Below are 18,219 nucleotides of genomic sequence, written 5' to 3'. Positions count from 1 at the left end.
AGGAGGAATGGAGATAGAGGAAAAGAGGGCAAGGAGGTGAAGGGACCAAGAAAGGCGGACAGGGAGGAAAAAAAATAGTCGGTAGGGGAAAAGGAAAAGAAGGACGAGGTGAAGGAGGAAGGTGTAGAAAGACTGACAAGTGGAAGGGAAGTGAAGGCAGAGGAAATGGGGGTTGGGGGGGGGGGTAGGGATGCGAAGGAACAGTAAAAGAGCACAGGGAGGAATATACATAGATAGTAGATAGGGGAAGGAGAAAAAGGGGGAAAAATACTCGAAATTGGTGTGAATGAGGCGAGAACGCAAGCCATACACAGTCAACCACTCTACAATTACACCTTAAGGAGAAATACGCGTGCAAGTACGAACGAACACACGCAAGGAGCAGTGAGTAGTGGGCTTATTTTTTCATTGTTGTTTTCTTTTTTTTATGCCCTTGAACTGTCTCCTTTGCTCTAAAAAAAACGCAATGTGGGAGCTGCAGGATTACGCTTCTCTCTGCAAGTATCGTTTCTAAGCTAAGGTTCACGATATTCTTCTGTGGTTTTTTTTTCCGTTCGCTCTACTTTTCTCCAATGTTGTCCTTTTTTCCTGTAGCAGTTACTTCTCCCATAGTTTTCAGATTTAATGACAAACTTTAATATTATGTTCTTTTTCTTCCCATCTCTAGCTTTTTTTTCCCATTGCTGTCTTTTACCCCATTCTCTCTCTCTCTCTCTCTCTCTCTCTCTCTCTCTCTCTCTCTCTCTCTCTCTATCTCCACCTTTCCCACCTCTACGGACCAACCTTACCCTAAACATTCTCACACCAACGTTCCTCTAAGTACTTCAAGACCGAACGAAACGGGTGTCGGTTTTCTCCCTGGTAACGGCATGGCGCGCCGTTGTGAGGGTGCGGAGTCAAATATGTACAATTTCATGAGTGGGTAAGCCTCGAGGTGGTGCAGTAAGAGGCCCATTTCAGCTTGCCAATACAAGGCTCGGAGCGTGTTGAGTACAGCTTTTCACCTTGCCTTGGACGGAGTGCGGGAGCGAAAGGGTCGGGGTAGAGGAGGAGGGGATGGTGGGGAAAGAAGGGGGCGAAAGAATAAGTGTGGATGGGAAGGGGACGGTGTGGTGGAGGAATGATGCTGGGGGGGGGGGTGAGACAAGGAGTGCAAGTAGGAAGGGGAAGTAGTGGTGAAGGATTGGATGGCGGGGGTCTGGGGAGAAATGGAGAGCGAGTGCGGATGGGACTGGGTGGGGGAGGAAGGTGGTGGGGGTGTTGTGAGAGAGAGTATTCAGGTACGGAGGGGACGGGATGGTGGAGAGATGGCGGGGTGTGGAGAGAGAGTGAATGGGAAGGGGTGGTGAAAGAAGGATGGCTGGGATGTTGAGAGGAAATGCCAGAAGGGTGAGGAGAGGACGGGGTGGAGGAGAGGAGATCGGGAAGGGAAGCAATGTGTGGGCGTTGTTAGAAGTGAGATGGAGTAATTGAGGAAGCAGTGTGGAAAGGATTGGGGTTGAGGGGATGGCGGGGCGGGGACGGGTTGAATGACTGGGAAAAAAATGTATGGGTAGTATGGTTCAGGTGGAGGGGGAAGTAAAGGAAGTGGTTATGATTGCAGAGAAGGATGATAATAGCGATAAAGAAATATGCAGAATTATTATCAGGTGGTGCATGATAAAGATGGAGGGTCTGAGAGAGAGGAAAAGGAGGGGCAAGAGAAAAGTAGAGCAAGTTAGGGAAAGAAGCTCTCGTGGGAAGGGAAGGTAGGTAGTCAGGGTGGGTAAAGAGGGAGAAGAGGAGAGGTGGGGGAGTTAAAAAGAGGTGTGGTGATGTAGTAGATGGGTAAGGTAGTGGTTAGGGCGAAGATATTGGTCGGGAATTGAGTTGTAAGGGTGTACTGAAAGGGAGGGGGTAGCTATTGAAGGCTGGGGGGGGGGGGAACGGGGGCAGAGAGGGAGGGACGGGTGTTAAGGGCAAGGTATTGAGTAGTGGTAAGTTGACAAATGGTGAGGGAGGAGCTGGCAGGAGGTGGATATCGAGTGACGAGGGACGTGAGTTGAGGCAGGTAAGAGAGAGGCAAGGTGGGACTAGAGGTGTTACTGATTGGTAGGCAAATGGAAGGTAAGAGAGAGGTGGGAAGAGAGGTGAGTTTGGATGGTAGGTAAGGGGTAGGTAAGAGAGACAGATGACAGTGGAGTTGTAAGTGGTTGATAAATGGTAGGGAAGAGAGAGGAGAGGTAGGGAGAAGGGTGAATTTGTAGAGGTAGATTAGTTATAGGAGGGAGGGAAAGGAAGGAGTGGTAGGTAAAAGAAGTATGTTCGAGAGAGGGAAGGTAGGCATAGAGGTGAGAACTCAAGTAGCAGGTAGGTTAATGGTAGGGAAGAGGAGAAATGGGTAGCTAGTTAAAATGGAGGCGAGTTTTAAGTATTAAGTGGAGTTAAGTGGTAGATAAGAAAAAAGAGTAACATGACTTGGATTAAGCCTTTGAGTAACAGCTGGAAGGGTAGGGTAAGATGTTTTTAGAGGAATATATGCGGAATAGGTGGTCTTAGATAACGAGGTGAAGGAGGGAGATGGCACGTATTTTAGTGTGGAAGTAAAGGGAAAAATGAGGAACAAATGGACTGAAGGACGGGACGAAGAAGCCAGGAGAGAAGAGGGTTGGGGGAGGTGAAGGATTGAAGGAGAGTGAGGGAAACTTATTGGAGTGTGGAACAAGTTGAAGGAAGGAGTAGGTGAAGGACGAAGAAGCCAGGAGAGAAGAGGGTTGGGGGAGGTGAAGGAGTGAAGGAGGGTGGGGAGTACTTATTGGAGTGTGGAACAAGTTGAAGTAAGGAGTATATGAAGAACGAATACGCCAGGAGAGAAGTGGAGGAGGGTGGAGGGGACTTATTGGAGTGAGGAACAAGTTGAGGGAAGGAGTATATGAGGAACGAAGAAGCCAGAAGAGCAGAGGATTTGTGGAAGTGAAGAAGTGGAGGAGGGTGGGGGAGACTTATTGGAGTGAGGAAGAAGTAGAAGTTGAAGGGGAAGGAAGTTGAGGAACGAATACGCCAGGAAAGAAGAGGATTGAGGGAGGTGAAGAAGTGGAGGAGGGAGGTTGTACGGAGCAAGTCAAGGGAAGGAGCAGGTCATGGACGATGCCTGGAGAGGAGAAGTGAGAAACTGTGAGAAAAAAAAAGAGTCAAACCACATCTGGCGTGAGTAAAGATCATGTTACAGAAATAGATAGGCAAAGTTAGAAAGGCCTTAGGGAGGGTACAGAGCGCTATATAGGAAGGCAATAAAGGCTGGGGAGGAGGAGCAGGAGGAGGAGGGAGGGGAGAGAGGCGTGTAGAGCAGGAATAAAGGTGAACTGTAGCCAGGGAAAGGAGGTGGAAAGAGGTTTAAGTGAATGTAGCTGAAGGGAGCACCTAAAACAAGCACCTGTACACTCCCACCTGGATCGATACACGTCTGGGCCGAGTAAAGATCGTATAAGGGGAGAGGATAAAAAAGTTAGGAAGGAGGAGAAGGAGGAGGAGGAGGGGGAGGGGAAAAGGGTATAAAGAGGCGTAGAGGAAGGCAATAAACGCTAGATGGAGCAGAGGAAATACCAAAGAGATGAAGGTTTAATTGAAGCGAGTGAAAGGTTATGTCTCTTTTTATTTGTGTGGAAAAGAATAAAGTCACTGGTCATTTTAACTTTTTTTTAGGGTATAGGAAGGAAGACCAAGAGATAAAAAAGAGATGACTAAATAGAAGTGAATGAAGAAGAAGAAAGTCACTGGCCATATTAACTTTTTAGGGTATAGGAAGAAAGGCCAAGAGATAAAAAAAGAGATGACTAAATAGAAGTGAATGAAGAAGAATAAATCCACTACCAAGAGAAAAAAAAAGATGACTAAATAGAAGTGAATTAAAAAGAAAAAAAAGTCACTGGTCATTTTAAGTTTTTTTTGGGGTAAAGGAGAGTAACCAATAGGAAAGATAGCCACACAATGCTGTAAATATAAAAAAAAAATAGATGTCAAAGATGTATGATTAAGTACATTCGCAGATCAGTCTTTTCCAGTCCACAGCCACGGTCGTCCACACAGAACACACACAATCCCACCAGCCACATGTCGCAGCGGAATAACAAAGACGCAATATCAAAGCTGAGTAAACAGTCTAACCTCCTCGGGACTTATTTCCTCCCTTGGGTGTCTGTCCGCTCTCGCTATTTTTCAGACCCTCGATATTAGTTAGTGTCATCCCGGAACTCATGACGACGGGTGGAAGAAGGGGGTGGGGTGGAGGGTGTAGGTTGGTAGACGGAGGGAGGAGGAGGGGAGGGGTAAGGGTTAGTTAGGGTAGGTAAGGGAAGATGGCCACGTGGGTAGGGAAAGTAGGTAGGTATGAGGAAGATGGAAAACTTAGAGTGAGGAAGGGTAGAAGGGGAAGGGGAAGATGGGAATGTGAGGGAGGAAGAGGAAGGACAAGAAAACGTGGGGGGAGTCAGGGAAGGGAAGGTATGCAGTCATGAGGAAGATAAGGGAGCCTGGGTGACGAAGGGTAGATGGATAAAAGGAACTGGGTCGATGGGGAAGGATTTAAAGAGGAAAAAAAAAAGAGTTAAAAAAAAGGTAGAGGGTTAGAGGAAAAAAGATGAAAAAGAGTAAAATTGGTGAGTGTGGGAAAGAGAATAGGTGGGTAAGAACGAAAATATGGGATGAGGAAGACTAACCTAGGAAAGGGAAGAAAGGAAACAGAGGGAGGTGGTTGAATGCATAACAAAGAAGTATAATAATTAGTAGAATAGGGTGAAGCAGGTAAAGGAAAGAGAAGTAAATAGGGAGGTAGGTTGGGTGCATAAGACTGAGGTAAAAACGATAGTATTAGAGGATAGACAAGGGATGGCAGGCGAGTTATTTAGGTGATAAATTTAGTGCGTTAAAGATTGAAGTGAAAATCATAGGGTTATAGCATGTAGGTTAGGCAAGAGAAGGTGGGCACGGTGAGGAGTAGAGGTTATAGTGTGAGAAGAGAGTTTGAATGCATAAGAGGGAGATGCTAGTGGCGTGAAACAGGGAGGTAGGAGACAGAGAGAGAGAGAGAGAGAGAGAGAGAGAGAGAGAGAGAGGGAGAGGGGGGAGGGCGAGGAGGGACATGGAAGGGTTGTCGGTCAGGCTGGCTGGTTGGCGGGGGATGTCTTATCACAGAGCTGAGTCAGACGAGAGACAGGATGCGACGGGGAGTCAATAGTTGGTGGCTCGGATATCCATATTCATATCTTCCCTGGAAAATAGGAATGAATAAAAACCCTGACGCAATCACCAGCTTTGCCCCCACCCCCGCCCCCCCGTCAATCAGAGCACGAGACGGAGCCTTTCTTTGGGCGGAGGAGGGAAGGGGGAAGGAGGGGGCGGGGCAGCGCAGAAGTCGCCGAAGAGAAAACAAACGTGGGATCGTCTTAGCCGCCTCCTCTTCCTCCTCCTTTTCCTCTTTCTCCCCCGTTTTCCTTCTCCTACTCTTCCTCTTCCTCACCCTTCTTCCTTCACCTCGTCTTCCGCTTTCTCCTCCTCCATCTTCTCCTTTATCCTCCTCCTCCTCCTCCTCCTCCTCTTCCTTCTTCTCATCTTTCTTCTCCTCCTCCTCCTCCCCCTCCTCCTCCTCCTTGTTGAAGGAAAACAACACAGATGAAGCACGTGAACAATACCACCGCAGCCTCAGAGCTTGCAGAACCCTCATCCGCCAATGTAAGCGCGACTATGAGAAGCGAACAGCAAGCGAATCCAAGTCTAACCCGAAAAAAATTCTCTACATATATAAGAACAAAAAAGAAGTCGAAAAGCAACATCGGTCCCTGGCCTAAAAGAGGAAAGCGGCGCCATAACACAAGACAGCAGACACATTGTCGAAATCCTGAACAAGAACTTCGCGTCTGTGTTCACGGTCGAGAACACAGAGTCGATACCCGAGAGCACTATTCCACCGAGGGGAATCACCCCCCAAGAAATTGCCTCAATTTTTTTTTTTTTTTTTTTTTTACGTCGCGGCCTATTGCGCCGGTAGGCTTCTTCCCGGTGGGGCCTGATGGTCGACCCAGCCCGTTCTGGCGCAGGCGAGTGTTTATAGTGGCGCCATCTTGCACTGGCTCATGCTGCCCTCCCGGAGCTCATCTTTAATCCTAGAATCTAGAGTCCGGGTTGATAGGTGGTCTTCTGGACAGCATGTGGGTAGTTTTAAGCCACTCGGCGGCGGCTGAAAAATCCCAGCTTGGTGGCACCGGGCGGGGATTGAACTCGCGTCCTCCTGAACGCCGCGCCGTCACTCTGTCGACGCAGCCACCGCCTCATGGCGGGAAAGGAAATGGGAAAGGAACTTGCAAAAATACCTAGATAAACTAGAGACAAACAAGTCAACCGGACCCGACGACTTGTCACCCAGGCTTCTCAAGGAACTCAACCAGCAAATACTCAAGCCACTCACCGCCATCTATAACTTGACACTACAACAAAATAAAGCTCCGGAAGACTGGAAACAACCGAACGTAACACCGATCTACAAGAAGGGAGACAAGAGCGAGCCCCTGAACCACAGGCCAATTAGCTTGACTTCAGTGGCTGGAAAAGGTCTCGAGAAGATCATCAGGGACAAACTCGCCAAGTTTCTTGAAGACATCAATGTCATTTCCGATGCTCAGCACGGTTTCAGGAATAAGCGCTCATGCTTAACCTGGATTCTTTCAAGGGTATATATGAAAACTGGGATAATCACGTCCCCAGCGATGTTATCTATCCAGACTTTCAGAAGGCCTTTGACAAGGTACCGCACGAACGACTTCTCAAGAAACTGAAATCGGCGGGACTGGGAGACAATCTGATTGCGTGGATAAAGGATTGCCTCACTGGAAGAAAGCAACGAGCTCTACTCGACGGGCAGGCCTTCGAGTGGCTCCCGGTGACAAGTGGAGTGCCACAGGGGTCAGTGCTGGACCCCATACTCTTTATTATATATATCAACGACCTAAAACTTGGATTAAAATCCACACTTTCTTAATTTGCTGACAACACCAAGGTGGGTGGGAAGGCCCTCACGACATTTGACTGCGAAATCATCCAGAGAGACCTGGACCAGATCACTTAGTGGTCGGAAAAGTGGCAGATGTCCTTCAACACTACCAAATGTAAATTAATGCACATCGGGTCCAAAACTAGTAACCACATTTACTACACGGGTGGCGAACCACTACAGGCAGTGCAGGAGGAAAAAGACCTCGGGGTCACCATCAGCAGTGACCTGAAACACGCAAAACACTGCAAGTCCACCTGCAAGAAAGCCAATACTATGCTCGGGTTCATAGCGAGGAACTTCGAATACAATACGCCGGGAGTTGTGTTATCCTTGTGCAATTCGCTGGTAAGGCCCCTCCCAACTACAAGAAAGACATTGAATTAGTCGTGAGAGTACAGCGACGCGCTACGAAAATGATACCATCATTGAGAACGCAACATTACAAAGAAAGACTCAAGCGACTCAACCTCTTCACGTTGGAAAAGAGACGACCGCGGGGAGACTTGATACAAGTCTTCAAGTACCTGAACAAGTTCAGCAATGTTGATCACTCCAAACTCTTCACCCTACAATCTAACCAGCGAACAAGAAACAACGGTAAAACAATTCAAGCCAAGCGATGATTTACGAATGTCGGCAGGAGTTATTTTTCGAACAGAGTCGTCCGCCATTGGAACAACCTTCCTGCAGGAGTGGTTGGTGTGTAAACAATCAACTCCTTTAAAAATCGCATTGACCGTCACTTTGCTGCGTCGGGAGTGAACTAAACGTACCCACGAGTACGTACAGAAGTGCTTCAATCCTTCCCGCAAGCCACTCCTGTGGCTGACAGTTTGATTAAATATCTAAAAGCAGGCAGCCTCGCAATGAGCCAATAGGCTTTCTGCTGCCTGCTCGTCCATGTTTCCATGTTTCCTCCTCCTCCTCTTCCTCCTCCTCCTCCTCCTCCTCCTCCTCCTCCTCCTCCTTCGCCAGTCATGAGCCGCCATCATGGACCGAACACAAGGTTGTTATCTCTCCATTCAGTAATTTTTAGAGTTATATTTTTTTATGATTTCATCTTCATTTTTTCCACAGTAATTCTGTGAAGGTTCCGTGTTAAGAATATTTAATTGCTGCCCCAAATATGCAAATTTTATTGTCAAACTGAATAATGGATTAAAATAATTATTTTTTATTCACTTTCCCCCTACTCTCTCTCTCTCTCTCTCTCTCTCTCTCTTGACCTTTGCTGAGGACACTTTCCATTTGATTACTGGCGCTATTATCTGGAGGTTAAATCGCAGGTTCTGAGCCAATGGCTGCTAAATGCTGCGCAGACCCTGAGGAGTATATGTATTTATGCATTTATACTTCTGTGGTAATTGGTCATTGTTCAACCCCTGAACTTATAAACAGTGGTGTTCTACTAGGCTTTGTCTATTTCCCACTTTTTTTTTTTATTATTCATTAATGACCTTCGTTCCTGAAATCTGTTGTATGTACTCCTACGCCGATGACTCTGCTCTGCATTACTCAATGCAGGAGACAGGAGACCCTCACGACAGGAAGTACAGGACTCAAGGTAATAGAACGTTTAAACTCTGATTTTAGTATAATTTCTGAACGTGACAAAAGGGATTTATTGTCCTTTAATGAAAAGAAAATCAGTTTCTCCTCTTGTCAACTCGACAGAATCTTCCGAACACCTATCCTCCATTCTTCGATAACACATAACTGTCATCTTCGACAATAAACATTCTTGGTCTATCCCTAGCTCAACGTCTTAACTGAAAACCTCATATTATCTCCTCTCTTGGTAAAACAGCTTCCTCGAGGTTGAGCGTTCTGTATCGTCTCCACCACTTTTTCCTCCTCCCTGAGTCTGTCCACATACAAGTGAGAGAAAAAATCACACACACACACACACACACACACACACACACACACGCACACGCACACGCACGCACGCACGCACGCACGCACGCACGCACACACACACACACACACACACACACACACACACACACACACACACACACACACACACACACACACACACACACACACACACACACCGGTCTTTGGATCCGAGCATCAGTTTCTTGTCAGCATTTTTTCCCCAATATTTTCTTTTCTTCCCGTTTCCCATTATTAGTGGAGACGAATCCCCGGCGTGGAGGCAGCGGCCCGACGCTGCCGCCGCCGCCGCCGCCGCCGCGTAACACACCGCCTCGCCGCGGCTCGTCGGGCTGACCATGAATAAATTATCGCCGCTATGCATGATTACTAACCCCTTCCTCTCCTCCTTCTCCTCCTCTTCTTCCTCCTACCCCCCCCTCCTCTTCTTCCTCCTACCCCCATCCTCTTCTTCCTCCTACCCCCCATCCTCTTCTTCCTTCTCCTATACTCATCGCAATTTTCTTCCTCTCTCCTCCTTCATCAACTCCTCCCTCCCTGTGGCTCGTCACTTCAGCCACACCTCTGCCTAACGTCAACCTCGACAAGGAATCACTGTAGCCATTCCTTCTATCTCCATATATATCCCTTGCTCTTCCTTACATAATCCGTCTCTCTGTGTTCATTAACTCTCTCTGTATCCCTTCCTCATCCCTCTACAGATCGTCGTCCTTTATTTATTCCTTCTTCTTCATCCCCTCTCAGCCCATCTTCCTGTATCTATTCCTTCTCTCACCATATCCCTTCTTCATCCCTTCTCGGCCCATTTTCCTGTATCTATTCCTTCTCTCTCCATATCCCTTCCTGTTCTCTACAAAACCCGTCCTCCTGCACTGCTTCCTTCTCCCTTCATACCCCTTCCTTTTGACTCCCCAGCTTGCCTTCCTGTACCTATTCCTTCTCTCTCTATATCCCTTCCTGTTCTCTACAAAACCCGTCGTTCTGTATATTTCTTCCTTCTCCCTCCATACCCCTTCATTTTGACTCCACAACTCGCCTTCCTGTATGTTCCTTCTCTCTGCACAACACGTCTTCCTCCCTCGACTTTCCTTCTTCCCTCCTCCTCTCATCGTGTATCTTCACCCTTTTGTCTTCATAACTCCGTATCCATGGCCCCATCCTCACCACCTAGATCCCTTCCCTTCACGCCCTCCTCATCAACCCCCCCCAACCCCATAGCCGTCCCCCCCCCCCCCCCCCACAGTCCACCCCATCGCGGCCGACGCCCACCCCATCGCCACCGCCCACCCCATCGCCACCGCCCACCCCCATCGCCACCGCCCACCCCCATCGCCACCGCCCACCCCCATCGCCACCGCCCTCCCCCCCATCGTCGCCGCCGCCGCCTCTGGTCTTCCCGTCGCCGGCTGTCGAGGCAAAAAGATTCACCTCTCGATGGTCGGTGAGGGAATCTAATTCTTTTTTGATATGTTACCCTGATTTCTTTATCCATATCTTCCTCTGTTTTATTGATTTATTCTTAACATTATTCTTTTCGTTTGTTTGTTTTTAGGGCAGAGGATCGACGGATGTGATGAATGGGACGAAATGGAAGGCGTGGATTGTGCTTGGAGTAGTGGTGAGTTACTCTTTTCTTTTCTAATGTTATTCAGTATTGCAACCCTTATTGTTTTTCTGAGGGGAGAGAAGGTCGACGCATAAGAAGGGGACAGGAAGGAGGAAAAGATGAAGTCTGAAGTGATAGTGACTGAGTAGGAGGACGAGATGAGTGATTGTGACCAAGTGCGTGATGGTGACAAAGGGGTTGGAGTATTTGTGACTAAAGGAGTTGAGATGATGATGAGTTAGTAAGTTAGTTTGTTATTCAAAAGTTGCTTTGATTTAAGAGCATCAACGGCTGTGATGACTCAGTTTTACAGAGATCGAGAAGTGTCACTCACCATATTCTAAAGGTCTCGGAGGTGTTTTCCTTTTTACACTCTATGGAGAAGTGTAAACAAAACAAAACAAAAAAATACCACCTATCATTCCTTGCTCAGCTATCAAACAAAAATGATTTATCACATTCATTCATTTACATAATCCTTACCAGAACTTCAAAATCTGTAATCACATATAATCATGATGATTTCAACCAATTACATGCCGTCCCCCCCCCCCCCCACACACACACACTCACCTTCCTGCCGCTATGTTAGGGTAGGTTTGGTGTGGTGTGGTGTAATTACGTATTTACATGAAGTTAACCAGAACTTTGACAACTGCTCACACAACAGAGTGAAACAATAATTTCTGCCGTGTCCACTCACCCCGTCTGATTGTGTTAGGTTTGGTTGGTTAGGTTTATCATACCGGAACTTAAATAGAAAAAAAAACGAGCTCACAAAAAATGAAATTGCAGCTTTAACAATCTACACTTCCTGCCCGCTAGGCCAGAATAGGTTTGGTTTAATACGCGCATTTAAGCAACCTTTACGAGGATTGTATACAAGACTGCTCACCCGCTGCAAAAAATCGAACTTGTAACTTCAATCATTTGCATGTTTTCCGTTTGATTTGGTTCGCATTTGCAATATTTATTATATGCACTTTAGTCGCCAGAAATCTATGTATATAAAATAACCAAATAATATCTTAAATCTTTCACACTCTTTGGGTTAGAATTGGTTAGGTTGGTTAGACAAGAGCTTAGAAAATCCGTGTACATAAAAAACAAAATACATCTTAATCATTCGCACTGCTTAGATTTCCATTGGTACGATTTATTACACACATTTAGAGTAATTTACCTTGAACTTAGAAAACCAGAGCACATAACGAAACAAAAATACTAACTCTTCCACGCTTTACTCCTCCCTCGGTTAAACTCCTAAAGTGTGTTTTCTACGTGAGTGCCTCCCACCCCTGCCGTAAGGTGTGGCGCGGTGCCCTGGGCGGCGAAGGGGGCAGGAAGGGTACAGGAGAGGGGCAGGAGGGGGGCGAGAGGCTGCTTGGCGCAATGAAAGGCAAAGGAAGGAGGGAGCATTAGAGCGAGCTGAATTAAGACAGAAAGCAAGAACGGAGATATAAAGCTTGATGTAGTAACACGGAGGAGAGCGAAGAGGCAGTAAAGAAATTTCAAAAGATAAGGAAATAAAGATTGTGAAAAAAACGATCAGGAGAAAGACGGAGAGGACGGGGATAGATAGATAGAGATAAAGAGATAGATACATACATGCATACTTAGACACACTTACTGACACACACACACACACACACACACGCACACATACACACACAACCCCCCCCACACACAACCCCCCACACACACACATATACCCACACACACACACATACGAGTACACACACGCTCAAACAAAAAGAAAGAAAAAGCAGAAAATATAGACACAGAGAGACAGAAAGAGAGGAAGAGAGAGAGAGAAGAGAAAACCCCGGAGAGCACCTGACACAAATTTCGCCGCTAATGAGGCTGACATCTTTACCTGGGAACATTTTACCTGCGGAAGGAGAAAAAAAATACTCGTGTCCTGACAGGTGGAGGTAAAAAGGTGAGGGCGGGCAGCGGAGCGTGGCCCAGCGCTGCCTGCATTGCCCTCCTCATTATTCATTGCACTTCGAGCCCCATTAGCATAACTGTCTGAAGAATTGAGCGAAAAGAAATATATATGACTTTAGGAAAGAGAAAGAGAGGGAGAGAGAAAATTTTGGGATAAGCCCGGCTCGGAAAGTTCTGATATCGTCTCCGCCACTTCCGCTTTCTCTCTCTCCTCTTTCTTTTCCTCCTTGTCCTCCTCGTCCTCGTCCTCCTTCTCCTCTTCCCTTTTCTATATTTCGTCGTCACCCTCGTCGTCTTCATCCCCCTTTTCCTCCTCTTCCCCCTTCTACCTCTTCTTTCTACCTACTGTATTTTTCTCCTCCTCCTCCTCCTCCTCCTTCGTCAGGCCTTCTTGCCTTGCTCAGGTAGTTGAATTTTACTCCACATCAATATTCTAATTTCATGCGATTAGTCTTTAAGAATAGAAGAATGACACAAAATCCTTTTCCTTTTTCCCCTCCTCCTTCTCCTCCTCCTCCTCCTCCTTCTCCTCCTCCTCCTCCTCATCATCATCATCATCATCATTATCATCATCATCATCGTCATCATCACAGGCACATACACATACACCACTCGACTCTTTGACATGCGCGGCCAGAATGAGCTTTAAGGAAGGTTACAGAGTCCAGTTTTTCATCGCAGTGTTTCCAGTTTTCCTCCTTCTCATTTTCATTCCCGTTTTCTTCTCCTCCTCGTCTTCCTCTTCTTCCTCCTCCTCCCGTTTCTCCTCCTCTTCCTCCTCGTTGTGTTTCTAGTTCTCCTTATTTGCATCCTCGTTTTCGTTTTCGTCCTCGTCTTCCTCTTCTTCCTGCTCCTCTGATTTCTCCTCCTCTTCCTCCTCGTTGTGTTTCCAGTTCTCCTTATTTTCATCTTCGTTTTCGTTCTCGTCCTTGTCTTCCTCTTCTTCCTCCTTCCGTTTCTCCTCCTCTTCCTCCTCGTTGTGTTTCCAGTTCTCCTTATTTTCATCTTCGTTTTCGTTCTCGTCCTCGTCTTCCTCTTCTTCCTGCACCTCTGATTTCTCCTCCTCTTCCTCCTCGTTGTGTTTCCAGTTCTCCTTATTTTCATCTTCGTTTTCGTTCTCGTCCTTGTCTTCCTCTTCCTCCTCCTCCCGTTTCTCCTCCTCTTCCTCCTCGCTGTGTTTCTAGTTCTCCTCCTTATTTTCATCCTCGTTTTCCTTCTCGTCCTCGTCTTCCTCTTCTTCCTCCTCCCCCTGTTTCTCTTCCTCTTTTTCTTCGTTGAGTTTCTAGTTCTCCTTATTTTCATCCTCGTTTTCCTTCTCGTTCTCGTCTTCCTCTTCTTTCTGCTCCTCCTGTTTCTCCTCCTCTTCCTCCTCGTTGTGTTTCCAGTTCTCCTCCTTATTTTCATCCTCGTTTTCGTTCTCGTCTTGTCTTCCTAATCTTCCTCCTCCTTTGGTTTCTCCTCCTCCTCCTCCTCCTCCTCGTTCTGCTCCTTTTGTTATGTATCCATCTCCTTTACATAAGTATCAGAACAGGTTGAATAATGTAAATCACTAGTTTTGTGCTCCAAATTCACCAGATAACGAGGAAGTCAAAACGGCGCATCACAAACACGGGCAAGATATTTTTTTTAAAGTGAGTCATTCGTCACTGGAACAAATTTCATGCAGACGTACGATGGAGAAGAGGAAGCCCCAGAGAGCACCTGGCACACATTTCGTCATATATTTTTTTTTTTTTACAGCTTAGGAGACAGTTCAAGGGCGTAAAGAAAAATATAAAAAAAGCCCGCTACTTACTGCTCCTAAATAGAGGTCAAAGGAGTGGCCAAAAAGAGAGGTCAATTTCGGGAGGAGAGGTGTCCTGATACTTGATATGTTTTAATCGATATCTTCTAATGGGAAGGATAAGTAGAGTGCTGCTGTATGGTGCTATAACAAGTGCTTTAATCTGTTCTGCTTGACACGGAGAAATTAATCATATCAGAAGCAGCTGCCTCGTTATAAACTTAGAGGCCTCCTCCTCCTCCTCCTCCTCCTCCTCCTCCTCCTCCTCCTCCTCCTTCTCCTCCTGCACTACGACCTTTTCTCTCCTATTTCCTTCTTATTTTCCTCGTTTTTCTCCACCGCTGCTGCCTCTCTTTTATCTCCTCTGTGTCGGCGGAAAGCGCGGAGGTACCGAGAAATATTAAGAGGCCTCCAGACACTTCAGGTGAGAGAGAGAGAGAGAGAGAGAGAGAGAGAGAGAGAGAGAGAGAGAGAGAGAGAGAGAGAGAGAGAGAGAGAGAGAGAGAGAGAGAGAGAGAGAGAGAGAGAGAGAGAGAGAGAGAGAGAGAGAGAGAGAGAGAGAGAGAGAGAGAGAGAGAGAGAGAGAGAGAGAGAGAGAGAGAGAGAGAGAGAGAGAGAGAGAGAGAGAGAGAGAGAGAGAGATGAACAAAACGCTTTACTGGCTACATATACGAGAATAACAGGCTACGAAGTCACCATGGTAACAGAGAGAGAGAGAGAGAGAGAGAGAGAGAGAGAGAGAGAGAGAGAGAGAGAGAGAGAGAGAGAGAGAGAGAGAGAGAGAGAGAGAGAGAGTTTCTCCTCCTCCTCCTCCTCCTCCTCGTTCTGCTCCTTTTGTTATGTATCCATCTCCTTTACATAAGTATCAGAACAGGTTGAATAATGTAAATCACTAGTTTTGTGCTCCAAATTCACCAGATAACGAGGAAGTCAAAACGGCGCATCACAAAGACGGGCAAGATATATTTTTTTTAAAGTGAGTCATTCGTCACTGGAACAAATTTCATGCAGACGTACGTTGGAGAAGAGGAAGCCCCAGAGAGCACCTGGGGCACATTTCGTCATATATTTTTTTTTTACAGCTAAGGAGACAGTTCTAGGGCGTAAAGAAAAATATAAAAAAAAGCCCGCTACTTACTGCTCCTAAATAGAGGTCAAAGGAGTGGCCAAAAAGAGAGGTCAATTTCGGGAGGAGAGGTGTCCTGATACCTGATATGTTTTAATCGATATCTTCTAATGGGAAGGATAAGTAGAGTGCTGCTGTGTGGTGCTATAACAAGTGCTTTAATCTGTTCTGCTTGACACGGAGAAATTAATCATATCAGAAGCAGCTGCCTCGTTATAAACTTAGAGGCCTCCTGTTGCCTGCACTTTCACGTTACATTTTTCCCTCCTCCTCCTCCTCCTCCTCCTCCTCCTCCTCCTCCTCCTCCTTCTCCTCCTGCACCACGACCTTTTCTCTCCTATTTCCTTCTTATTTTCCTCGTTTTTCTCCACCGCTGCTGCCTCTCTTTTATCTCCTCTGTGTCGGCGGAAAGCGCGGAGGTACCGAGAAATATTAAGAGGCCTCCAGACACTTCAGGTGAGAGAGAGAGAGAGAGAGAGAGAGAGAGAGAGAGAGAGAGAGAGAGAGAGAGAGAGAGAGAGAGAGAGCGAGAGTGCGAGAGAGAGAGAGAGAGAGAGCGATAGAGAGAGAGAGAGAGAGAGAGAGAGAGAGAGAGAGAGAGAGATGAACAAAACGCTTTACTGGCTACATATACGAGAATAACAGGCTACGAAGTCACCATGGTAACAGAGAGAGAGAGAGAGAGAGAGAGAGAGAGAGAGAGAGAGAGAGAGAGAGAGAGAGAGAGAGAGAGAGAGAGAGAGAGAGAGAGAGAGAGAGAGAGAGAGAGAGAGAGAGAGAGAGAGAGAGATTTAAAATGTGCGTCATATTCTCTCCCCGTGCAAGGGTTTCAAAGGCCGCCGCTGCCAATAAAGGTGACGGCGGGAGACAGACGTTGTTGTAGATGGCGCTTAGACTCATTCACCAGGGTCTGATCACGCCCTGGACTCGCGATCCCCAGCCAGTACACTCCCCAGATAAGTTTTGAGGCTCGGGTGACTGACTTCTGGGAACGGCTGGAACCTAACACCACACCCATACACACCCGGAAGGCGAAACACAACCCTCGAGTAACACCCGGCACCCATTCACTGTTGGGTGGGAAGAGGGCACGGACTGAAGGAGACTGCCCATCCGTCTCACCTCCGCCCTGGAATCGAACCCGGAAATTCTTGGTTGTGAGGCGAGTGTGCTAACCACTGCGCCATAGAGGTAAACACAGGTATATAACGTCATTTTCCTCACCTGCTAATCACCTCATCACTCCTCTCACCATTTGACATCGTTGACTAATTTAGCTTACGTCAGCCTCACTAATTCCCCCTATGCCCCGCCCCGCTCCACCCAGCCCAGCCCAACCACGACTCTCACCGCTCCCTTAGCATTCATGAGTTAAAATTATCCTTTCCAGCATTCACCAGTTACATGCAGACTTGTGGTTGGTTTGTGAAGTGGCAAATTGCATCCTCGCACCGCTGAGAGGGAGGAGCTTATGTTCGAGGTAATCTTAGATAAAATAGAAACGTTTATTGAGGGGAGAGGGAAGGAGTGGTGTTGGCAATGATATGTGTTATGCTGAACCGCTATTTGATTATCTTTTTTTTTTTACAACAAAGGAGACAGCTCAAGGGCACAAAAAAAGGAAACTAATAAAAAAGCCCGCTACTCGCTGCTCCTATAAAAAGAATCAAAAGAGGTGGCCGAAAGAGAGGTCAATTTCGGGAGGAGAGGTGTCCTGATAAATCTCTTTTTTTAGGTATGGTCTTAATGGTGTTCTGTATATATATAATGAGTTACTTTATTTTAGTTCAGTGAGTTTGTTAATTTTAGTTTATGCTAGTTTATATTTCTTTATATTTCCATGGGGATGATTTCCATGAGAGACGTCGGGAAAAGAAGATGATAAAAAAGATCACAAATGATAACAGGGGAGCTGATTTCCATGACCTGCAGACAACTGTATAGCTCCCGGTGCTGCTCCCTCACCTGATGTCTGATCACCTTCTTACATCTCAACTCCTTCAGCCTCGCCGGTAGTCTCCTTTCAGTTGAGGTATTTTCTCCTTCATTCTTTTTTCTCGTCTCCTCACTTTTCTTTCTCTGTTAATGATCCAGTTTTTCATTTCTTTCCTGCACCTTGTATAACATTTCCCCTTAGTCTCCTTTTAGTTCTATACTCGCTCTCTTTATCCATATTTACCTGCTCCTATTTTTTCCCTTTGATAATGAGTCATTGCTGCAGGTTTCTTTTTATATCACTGGTCTTGACGACTCCATTTTTTTTGGTATTCTTATATAGTTAAAATGATCAATAGTTCTCTAGTAGTTTTATCTCTTAGCTTCGTCTCATGGTCAAAATCATCTATAGTCGCTTTAGTGGTCTTCTCTTAGTTCATATTTTCTCTTCCTTTGTCCTTTTTCTTTCTTTAGTAGTAATTCCTTTTCCACTTTTCTTTCAACCCGGTAGCAGCGGGGATCATGATTCTTAATGATACCTCTAAGCGAGAAAAAATGAGAAAAAAATCATCATTCACACAAACCATTTCATAATATATATCAAAGCATTTGTGATCAGTTTATGTATCATCTATTTTTTGGGGGTTAAATCATGGCACAAGTTTGGCCCGTCGCTGCTATACGGTAAAGCCACAAATTTGGCCCGTCGCTGCTACCGGGTTAAGTTCTTTCAGTTCTGTTATTATATTTCTTTAGTAGTCTTCTCTTAGTTCAAGCCATCTCTTCCTTTATCCTTTTCCATCTCTCACACCCGCTTCTCTCTATTATAATGAGGCTGTAGTTGCCGCTTTTCTCACCTCCTCTACATCATCACTTGTACAGAGTCGTCAGTCAAG

General features: G+C 46.3%; 1 long non-coding RNA gene across 1 annotated transcript in view; it reads left to right on the top strand.

Moving 5' to 3' along the window:
• The window catches only part of LOC126995583 (uncharacterized), a 103,111-nt gene extending 92,568 nt beyond the window's left edge, over positions 1-10,543 (top strand). Inside the window, exon 3 of the long non-coding RNA XR_007750432.1 lies at positions 10,476-10,543. This is a non-coding gene — a long non-coding RNA (uncharacterized LOC126995583). The remainder of the gene's footprint in view (positions 1-10,475) is intronic.
• The last annotated feature ends 7,676 nt before the right edge of the window (positions 10,544-18,219 follow it).

This window comes from Eriocheir sinensis, chromosome 1 (assembly GCF_024679095.1).
Source record: "Eriocheir sinensis breed Jianghai 21 chromosome 1, ASM2467909v1, whole genome shotgun sequence".
Classification (NCBI taxonomy): domain Eukaryota; kingdom Metazoa; phylum Arthropoda; class Malacostraca; order Decapoda; family Varunidae; genus Eriocheir; species Eriocheir sinensis.
The sequence above is the reverse complement of the archived record's forward strand: the minus strand, read 5'-3'. Positions and strand labels throughout refer to the sequence as shown.